This window comes from Hemitrygon akajei, unplaced genomic scaffold (assembly GCF_048418815.1).
Source record: "Hemitrygon akajei unplaced genomic scaffold, sHemAka1.3 Scf000184, whole genome shotgun sequence".
Classification (NCBI taxonomy): Eukaryota; Metazoa; Chordata; class Chondrichthyes; order Myliobatiformes; family Dasyatidae; genus Hemitrygon; species Hemitrygon akajei.
In genome coordinates this window covers 58,724-69,661 of record NW_027332070.1, presented here as the reverse complement: position 1 = coordinate 69,661, position 10,938 = coordinate 58,724, and the positions used below count along the sequence as shown (strand labels likewise).

At 44.5% G+C, this 10,938-nt stretch overlaps 1 non-coding gene across 1 annotated transcript; it reads left to right on the top strand.

The window, feature by feature from the left end:
* Positions 1–4,926: 4,926 nt before the first annotated feature.
* On the top strand, positions 4,927–5,040 carry trnal-caa (transfer RNA leucine (anticodon CAA)). The gene is made up of 2 exons: positions 4,927–4,964; positions 5,006–5,040. It is a non-coding gene; the product is annotated as a tRNA-Leu (tRNA).
* The last annotated feature ends 5,898 nt before the right edge of the window (positions 5,041–10,938 follow it).

Here is a 10,938-nt window from a genome sequence, read left to right as displayed (position 1 = left end):
GGTTTTTTTCTGTTAAGACAGCTATTTTGTGTTTGGGTCATCTAATATGCCTGTGGGGTGCTCTCGTATTTGAGGATGTGCGCAGATTTGGGGGTGCGGACGGATTTTAGTGATCAGATATTAAGAGTGTAGTTTTCAATATGGGCTGCACACGGATTTGGGTTGACACGCAGATTTGGGTGTTTCGCCGATCTGCAAAAGGATTTTGGCTTTCTAACCTGGAGATGGTCATTTTCTGAATTGATTGAAATGTTTGCTTGTCTGGGATAATCCATTACGCATCTCGGGTGTCAGCGGGTTTGGGGAGCGCACCGATTTTGGGTTTGCGCAGATTTAGGGCTGCTTCGGCATATATGGGTGGCAACTGATTTGCGATGCGAACAGATTTTGTGAAAATAGCGGATTTGGGGGTACATACAGATCTGGACTCTTTAGGAGAGTTTCGGCGAGGACGTGTGCACAGTGATCGGTGGATTTGGAACCACATACGTATTTGATGGTGCTTTCTGATTGGGAGGTTGCACAAGCTTAGGAATGTATCAACCAATATAGGTGCACAGGACGTCAGTATGAATTTGGGGTGCACACGGATGCCTGACGATTGGGGATGAGAGCAGGTTTAGGTAGGTGTCAGCGCATATGGGTGCACATTAATTTGTTGGTGTCCGTCGATTTGGGGTTGTGGTGAACCTCAAAGTCATTTCATTTATAGAGTCTTCAATAATAGCCGCACTATTTTCTCGCGATATCTTTAAGGTGAATGCTGTCACACTAAAGTGACTCTTCTTTTGGGAAATACAAATGTGTATACGTGGGTGTCAGCAGGTTTGGTGGTGTACAACCATGGTGTTGCGCATTCACATATGAATACGTTACTTCACTAGTACGGAAAGGAATCGAATTACTGGATAGCATTTTAACACCGTTGCTACCAATCGGCTTAATCCTAGTGTTCAATGGGTTAACAGTAAGGCATATTATTAAGGCGAATAGATTCCGCAGAGGGCTTCGGAAGAAATGTGATAATCAGAAGTATACCGAGGCAGAAAAGTGATGATTTTGTTGTTTGCAATATCCGCTAATTTCATATTATTTTGGATGCCCTATGTAGCTCATTCCCTGAAATGGCAAGCACAAAACTATTCTTATCAAGACAGATATTTGAGTTCCTCGGTATATATACTACAGCAATTGTTGCAAATTCTGAGTATGTGCACTAACACTTGTATCTATACACTGACACAGAGGAAATTCAGAGAAGAGCTGAAGAATAGAATGAAGTATGTGTTTACATTAAATGGCCGTCTATGTAGATAACGTCCATGTTCAATTGCAATTCAGCTGAGTTTTCAAGCAAAACAGTTTTCAGGGTAATGTTTGGCAAAGTATTCATATATTCAAACAATCAAGTGACTGGCCATTCTTAAATCCAAAATCGGCGCAAGATTGCACACTTCATACAGTTCAAGTAGGAAACTGGGCAAATGGTCAATGAGCTGACGTAATTGTTACATTGGTTGATTAAACTCCAAATTATCACTGAAACTTGACAATCACAAGGAGAGGAATGGCTTCTGGACAGGCCGGGTTTCCGATGTTTCAAAACGGATATTGACGGGTGAACAAGTTTAAAGACAGAGCCTTTCAACAACAGGGAAGGTCAGATAATTTAGCAGTTCACTTTGGTTGCTTATTTCAGTAAACAGGTGGTTGTGTCTCAAGAGATATTTGCAAAGCAGTCGTTTTGAAGGCAGGGTTAACGGGAAGGGTTTGGTAATAGAAATTTCTCGATGAGGTGTCAGACTATAGAACATTGATTCCATTACCCAGTCCCATCATCTTCTGTCACCTCAGCCTTGCTGCAATCAGTTTTTTTTTTAATATGCGTCTGTGCATTTCAACAGATGTTACCTCTCCATCGTTCGTATTCTGATAACGTCTTGTGGTAAACACAAATTCATATAAGCAGCGGTTGAGCAAAGCACACTTTTTATTGGAAATTTCAGAGGCATCAGGTTTTGCAGAAGATCCACGGTAAACTCTGCGTGGAATTACAGTGCTGCGCATAGAGCCAGGGAGGCTAAAACATTTGTCAGTGCTGTATACGCCAAAATGGAGTGGAAAGTGAGTTTATAAACCTGATGGGAGCAAAGGATGTTGGGAAGGGCGACATTGGAACGTCGCGTGAGAGGTGTTGAATTGAAGGCAGATCGGGAGTGCTAGAGGTAGTGGTATATTTCGGAATATAGAGTACGTTACTAAAATGCCATAAGACATAACAGCAGTATTAGCCCATCAAGCCTGCTCCACCATTTCAGCATGGCTGATCCATTTCTCCTTTCAGTCCCAGTCTTCGGCAGCGCTCACACCCCCCGACCATATCCCTTCATACCCTGACCAATCAGGAATATATCAACATCTGTCTTAAATATAATTAAAGATTTGGCTTCTACCGCTGCCTGCGGCAAATAATTCCACCGAGTCACTGCTTTCTTGCTGAAAACAATCCTCCTCAACTCAGTTCTAAATTGACGCACTCATTTCTGAGATTGTACCCTCCAACGTTAGACACTCCCACCTTCGGAAGCATCCTCTCCAGATTCATTCACCATTAAGGAGGATGTGAGGGTGGTGATCCTGGTGAGAAACCCGTTTCTAATCTTGCTCTGCCCCACGCATTCTTTCACAGAGCTGTGTAGCACTTTAGCCTGGACGCTCCCTTCTTCTCACCCGAGGTTTACAAATTATCCTTCCACTAATAGCAACCTCATGATTCCTCACTAACCTGGCAAACCTAGCTCTACACCCTCTCCAAACCTAATAGGAGAACGTCTTATTATTTCCTCCCTTTTTAAATGATCCCAATGAACTATTATCATTACTGGGTTTGGCGTCCTACTAACCGCTTCCTACTTCCTATATATACTTATTATAACACAACGAGGCCCTCTCCCTCCCTCATATACCCTTTATAAATCCCTCCCGTACACGAGAACATCTATTAATATATCTCCATCTAATTCCAACACTCCTCCTTATCTCCAAACCAGAACTAATTCTGGGTTGAACATCCTGTAATTATAGTTTAATAAAAACATTAGATTGTGGTTCTAAAAATAAAAGTTAAACTCTTTTTAATTACCAAAGAAAGGTCTGGGACAAGGGAAACTGCTAACTTCCCCCACCGATGGTTCAAATCCATGGTTTTCTTAAAGCTTTAGAAAGATAATAGTCATCTATTGGTCTTAGGAACCAAAAACTTTTGGTGCAACTCCAAGCTAAAGCTATGAACTCATTAATCTTCAACACATCATTTTTACTAATCTTCCTAATCCTCCTACATCCCTTAATTTCATCTATACTCCCTACCAAAACACACCTCGATCATACCTGATCCTCAACCTATGTTAAAACAGCCGTAAAAACTTCTTTCTTCATCAGCCTTATCCCCCTATTAATTTTTCTAGACCAATGCTTAGAATCTATTACAACTAATTGAAACTGAATTAACCTAGAAACTATTGACATTAACATAAGCTTCAAATTTGACTCCTATTCCATTATCTGAGTTGATTAAGTTAATGAAACAGGGAAAGAGTACAAGAAAAATATGCTGTTTTGGTAGGAATATGATGACATGCGTTAGGTACTAAAATGGCTGCTGCTGATTTAGTGACAGTAACGCGTAGTTGTTTTGGTGGAATGTGTGAGCGAGTGAAAACGTTAGCAGGATGTGCAAAGATTTTGATAACAGAAAGTAGCGCTAAACGTTCAAACAAACAAACAACGACGTTGGAATTACAGTTTATACTATCAATCCTTCGAGACAGCGACAGCATCCGAAGTCCGGGCAATTACAGCCGGCATCAACAGTCCTGCGAGAAAGCGGCAACATCCTAGTTTTGGAAAATCACAGCCGGCAGCAAACAGTCCTGTAATACAGTGCTGCCATCCGAGCTCTGGGAAATTACAGTCTATATCAAACATTCCTCTGATTTACGCAGGCTGTCCCACCACTCTATATGTCCTGGTCCATCACGCCCATGACTCTGAATGAACCGGAGTATATCCAGATTCAACTCGAACACCTTAAGGCGGAATGTTACACAATGCAGCTGTGTGCACTTCCCGCAGGTGTCGTCATCAGGGACTCTGGACGTCTCCCCGCCTTCCACATCCTGCGAGGAGCCTTTTACTTAGACAATGGCTGCCCCGCTTGTCCCTGCCTTACTTTAATATGTTCAGTGCCGTTACCACTGGATCAGAGAACCTGAGCGAATTACGTTCTCTAAAGCGTCTTATCTCTCAGAAAGGCATCTGCTCTAACATTCAAAAGACCCTGCTTCTGTTTACTCTCCGTCAGATTAAACATTGGCCGACAAGCCTGAACAACATACTGACTGTAATAACTCATCCATGACGGAATGATGAAGCAAACCCAGGAGACCGAACCGTCTTTCTGCACGATGTCTTATGTTCTTGTGAACCTTATCTCGATTTGGCTTCCTTCCATAATCATCAGATAACTGGGCCTTATAGTCTACTTACCAACATCCATCTGTAAAGCAGCGGTGCACGGTACAATTGAACCTCCTGTGTTCAGTTTCTGTTGTCACGATCAAATCCCACCCAATATTTTCTGATTCACTCCTGTCTAGAAACGTTTATTTCTCCGCTTCCCTAAATGTGAAAGCGATAAGTCTTCCAAGCGTTCTCATCCATCTCAGCAAAAGTCCTTCCCAGTCCTTGCAGAGACGCGTCCCACGAGTCTTCGATTTGTAATTGTTTTACAGCTTCACTCTCCTCAGAAGCTGCCTAAACTCTCGCCTTCATTTCCGATATGCAGGGCGAAATGCGTGTTTGTCTGTATATGACTTTGCTTACAAATCGGACATTCATTCCGTTCTGAAACACAACTCAAAAGATGTCCGGATGGCCGAGTGGTCTAGGGCGCCAGACTCAAGGAATGAAAGTATTTCCAACAAAATGGAGTGTTCTAGTCTCCATCCGGGGTCGTGGGTTCGAATCCCACTCCTGACATAATTTGCCTATAAGCATTCAATAGAGGTGATGTTATTTCTGCAAAAAAAAAACAAAAAACACCTGGGCTGTTGATGTGGATTAGAATACCGGTTGGAAGATAAGGATTTGTTTTTTTGACACTGTTCATCGCATTACAACAGATCAATGTATACCGAATTCTGGGTAAGTGATTTCTTCAGAAACAATTTCATGGTGAAGGATCTCGGCCCGAAACGCCGACTGTTTACGTCTGTCCATAGTTGCTGCCTGGTCTGCTGAGCTCCTCCTGGCATACTCAGCTATTGAATACAGAATAGCTTTTAAAGTGAAATGACTGGTTGTCAGAATGTTCAATGGATGAGCACGTGAGTGTACATTATCACCTTTTGATGAAATTTCATATGATATAAACATGATTTCGGAAGTTATAAAGCTCAAATCTGGACAATATAAACATATTATATTAAATGCAAAGAAAGTTGCAATTGAGGTAGCACAATATAAAACAGAAACGCAGGATTCAATAGAACTGATGGATGAATGTTTTTATTCTATATGTTAATGACTTGGAAGTTGGAATTGATGATCTTCCGGACAGGTTTGAGGGCTAGATGAAGATAGGTGGAGGTGCAGGAAATCTGGAGGAAGTGGGAAGGCTACAAACGGACCGAGGAAGATGAGCAGAATGGGCATAGAAGTGGCAGATAGTACCCGGTGTCAGGAAATATATGGTCCTGCACTTGAGCAGAAGAAATAAAATGGAAGGCTATTTTCTAATTGCAGAGGAAATTGTAAAATCTAAGGTGCAAAAGGACTCGAAGTTGTTCGCCCTGAAGGTGAATATGCAGGTTGCGAAAGTGGTGAGGAAGGCCAATGCGATTTTCGCAATCATTTCCAGAGAGATGGAGTATGGATGCAGCGTTGTAATTTTCTGGTTTTTAAATGCACTGATGAAATGCACCTTGAGTATTGTGAGCAGTTTGGAGCCCTTTGTCTTATTCAGGTTGTGTTGTCACTGGAGACGGTTGAAAGGTGGTTTAGAAAATTATTCCAGGGTTGAAAACTTAGTTATACGAGAAGCATGTGACGGTTCTGGGTCACTACTCCAGGGAATTCAGGAGGGTTAGTTATTCCCCCATCAACCACCCCTTTTGACGCTTACAGACTACAGGACAGTGTCTCCCCGTGTCTATCACTCGTGTCTCCCAGCGATTTAGACGCCCCTCCTCCAAAGTGAAATTTCCGTCAATTTCAGCAGCTGCTGATAAATATCTCGATCCCTCGCTGGAACCAATTGGCGAGACCTCTCTCGGGAAGGTGTGCCTTTGATTGCTCTAACAGCGTGGCAAGTACTCTAGAAAAAAATCAAATTCAGAACTGCCAGTGGAAAAGGCGTCTTCGGGTTCCGATATTTTGTCAGTTAATCCCTATTTCCATTCCTCGAACATTTCAGCAAATGTAGAGTTTCCTGTCGTTCTAGCTGCTCCCTGAACGTACCTCGCTGTTCCTCCTTTCCGCTCATCATCATACTTAGCAGGAACATGCACCTTCTCAAATGCAGCTCTGAACACATGGTGAATGGACAAGATGTTCAAAAAGTGTCATGGGGGGACGTGGGGAGTGGACCCAAAATCACGACACTGACACTGAACAACCAGGAAGAGCACTAGGCCTGAGAAGGAAGCACGGGAATAGAGGAAGAAAGGACGCTGGACATAACAGAGGCCCCGGAAGAGACTAGGATTCCGGGCCTGGAATCCGAGCCAGAGACTGGACAAGGACCAAGAACATGGATATTGACTTGGGATCGAACTCCAGAACCCGGCGTGAACAAGACAGGGCTACAGCACGAGGAAAGGCACAGTACTGAACGTGAGACTTCTGAACAGAACAAGGGGACCCCAGCACAGAACGAGGGAATCCCAGCACAGAGCTGGGCAAGGTACTACAGAGCTGGGCGAGGCACATCGACAAAACGAGAACAGAGAGTCGAGGCTTGGATAGGATAAGGACCTGACTAGTGACTAGTACTGGACGAGACTTCGAAGCCTTAACTTGTTCGAGGAAGAGAGGGGAACGCAGAACACAGACCTTAGTGTGAGACAGGAACATGGAACACCGAGCCGGGACCCCTCCTTGGGTACAGGACGTAGGGCCGGGACTCATTAAACAGAACACAGAGCCGGCACCACTCCTTGGGTACAGAACGTAGGGCTGGGACTCATTACACAGAACGCTGAACACGATGAGACAGTTCCAAAGCTAGACAGCGGCAAACCGGCCATACCTACCTATCGAAGGCGTGCACACGGACAGACAGTTCCAAACAGGGCGAAGCTCCAGACACAGGCAAGGCGAATCAAGGCTCCAGGTAGAGGTATGACGAAGCAAGGCAAAGCTCCAGGCGAGGCAAGACGAGGCGACGTCCTGTACAAGGCAAGGCTCCAGGCAGAGGCATGGCAAGGCAAGGCTCCAGGCAGGAAGTTTAAAGGAAGGGATACAGACGGGGACTTTGGACAGGAACAATCCAGCAGCCAGAGGCTGAATCCTGAAGCTATTTATGAAGCCAGCCCAAAAGAGAATCAGCTGCCTGAACAGAAACTGGGGAAACACGGAAAACCTGGAATAAAATATGGACCTGACCGTGAACCGGATTGCGAATTTCACTGACCAGACCATGACAAAATATTCTCTCTGTTTCTCTCTTCGCATGCTCCTAGGAGCCTTCTCAGAATAATAAAAGTTCCATCCGTTTCAATGCAATCCGGGCAGACTGACGATGGTGTGTCAGTTGTCTCAGTTATTCCAACATCTGCATTCGTAAATTCCAGCTTCAACGAAAAGTAACCAACGTAGGGGTACACATCAGTACTCACCCCGGGAATATCAAGGGCACTCACTGGCGCCAAGGGCAAGTGCGTCGGACGCCGGTTGTAAATGGATCTATAAAGCAAATTAACTTCAGATTCTGTGTCCGTTATGGCTCCAGCATCAACACCATCAATCCGCCGAGATACATCGGAGCTTGGTCCCAGTAACACTTCAGGAATAGTATTTTTCGCACTCCCGCTTAAAATGTCTATCTTCCCGTCAGTTGCAACAGAAAACACTGGTCACTGCGCTGTTCTAAGGACCCTGCTCAGTAGCAGCCCTCGCCTTGGTACATCGCACCAGTGGGTCGGGCATCCTATCGGCCCTTGCTGCTTGCTGGCAGCTCCAACCGATATCATCCCAATTACATCGGTGGTCAGATGTTTCATGACGACCTGCAAAACCCACACTTGTGTGACGTAATGGACGCTTCAGTAACAGAAGATTCTACCGGGGACTTTGCTCTGATGATGGAGGCCTCCTGCTCCTCCATCTTGTTATCCTGCTCTCTAACATCTCTGAGTAATTTATTATAAAGATGGAGGAGGCCGTATCTTTCCGGTCATTCGAATACGTAGAGCAATCACGTCATGTGACAACCCGCTCTTCACAATTTGCTTCATCCTCAATTTCTCTAAGACAGCTGAATGCACACTTTGTAGTTCAAACAATGTAGTATTTTCGCCAATCTGAAAATGTAGGTAAGCAATTTAGCTCTTTCTTACTAAAATATGTGCCTAAACATCACCCTAACATCGGCAGCGCTTTCAGCAGTGGCAATTACATCTTCCAGAGCTTGCAGGTAATTGGCTGATGTGGCAATATATTTTCTGCCTTTCGAAAACTCGCTATATTAGCGGACGGACCGTTTAAGCTCTCTGCCAGTCTCAGTTTCCTCATATTATTCATCCAGTAACTGAGAAGTCTGCTCAGGCCAAGCCTCATATTCTTCATCCCCATCGGGTGTGGGCTTGATGCCACCGAACTTTCCAAGCCTACAAAACTGGCTTTCCGAAGAAACCCCTCTGCGTTTATCAGCCAGAGATGTAAAGACAAACCGAGTTCAGAATTTAAATCAACTGCTGAATGAATCATTAGACCGTTCACATCAGAGAGCTTCTTCGCCTCACTCCGCAGAAACGAAAGCAACTTGTCGATAAAGGCTTTGGCGTCAGTTACGGGAAACTCGGCTTCAAATTCAGCACTCTCTCCTTTACTCCCCTCTTCTCTGAAAGGATGGACAGCCCATGGTCCCGCCTCTCCAGATACTCCAATGGGAACAGGCAGATCCACTCCCTCAGGTCATCATCAGTTTGGATAAAAGCATATTTACCCGCCATTTAGTCAAACTACCGTCCCATGATCGTAACTTTCACTAATATTTACGATAGTTAAAACCCTTAAGGAATTAATTAATCTGGTTTTTTCCTCTCTGACTCCTTCGTTCTGGCTCGCCCAGTTGTGGCTTTTCCTGTTTATCCGGAATGTGAATTTCATGCTCAGCGTCCTGTCGAGCAAACTCTTTGTGGTGAGGGAGGAAATGTTGTGGCCGTTCACTTCGGCTGATCATTGTATCCACCTGTCCGCATGCAGAGCAAACACCCCCCAGCACTCCCCCACCTACTGCTTCTCGGGACATTGCAGAACCAGCTCACTCCCGTCGGTTCGTCCTCGTCCAGAGAACTCTGGTTTTCTATAGAGCTCTGGTCAGGTTGCCTGTGGAATATTGCATTTAGTTTCAGTCGCCCATTATGGGGAGGATGGCGAGGATTTGGAAAGGGGATAGAGGAGGTTATCAGGAGGACCTTTAAGAGAAGATCTACAAGGTCTCAAGTTGCTGAAATTGAACAAACTTAAACAGTTCTTTCCGGATGGCAGAAGCCAAGTCAATGACGGGGAGGATCATTCTTGTCATAAAGTGAAGTGATGTTGCCGCTTTATCAGTCTCTGGTTAGGTGCCATCTGGCGTTTAAGCCTGGTTCCGGTAACTCCGTTATAAGAAACAGCCCGAGGCTTTGGAAAGTGTTCTGAAGAAGTTTATAGGGAGTTAGATCTAAAAGGAGGATTTGCACGAACTTGAGTTATTCTTTCCAGAATGGCAGCCACCAAGGGGAGATAGAGAGGCGTAAATACAGTAAGCAACTATAAACTTTCTCATTGAATTTAAGCATCGGGTAACAGAGGGCATGCAGTTGAGGTGAGAGAGGAAAGTGTTCAAAGGAGATGTGTGGGGAGATGTTTAAAACAAAACAAAGCAGAAAGTTGCGGGTGTCTAGAATGCATTCCTAACGTGGTGGTGAAGGCGGTGGTAATCATAAGATTCTGAGATAGGCAATCAAATTCACAGAGAAGGATCGGATATGGAGAACATGCAGGCAGGGTGATTAGTTTATTTAGGCATCACCGGCTTAACCATATCTGCCCAACATCACAGACTAAATTGTCTCTTCCTCTACCGAATTGTCTAACTGGAGAAATATTCCCTGATGAGGGAAATTTATTTTCCACCCCATCGTGAATATCATTTCCTTTATTCTGAGTTGATGACCCATGGTAAAAGAATTTTCATTCAAGGGAAACATCCTCCCAGCAGTCGGTCGAATTACCTGACAGAATCCATCAATTCTCCTCACAGTTCCAGAGAATACAGGCCTAGCTCATGCACTGTCCCCTCACACAGACAGCCTGCCATCGCTTGCAGCAGTCAGGTCATTGTGAAGAATAGCCCTTTCCCTCTCTCTGTTGCAGGGATAACTTTCCTGAGGAACTGTACCCAGACCTAGAAATAATATTTAACCCGCATTCAGGCAGAGGGATTAGTTTAATGAGGCACACTGGCTGACTTACGTCAGCCCAACATCACAGACAAAATGTCCTCCTCCTGTCCTGCACGCTTGTATGTGTTAACGGAAGAGGGAATCACACTTACTAAATATCCGCTCCTTCATTCTCGGACTGTGACACATGGTGATACAATGATCGATCATTCAGGGGAAACATCCTCACTGCAACTGGACTGAATGATCTGAAAGAATCCAGCAATTC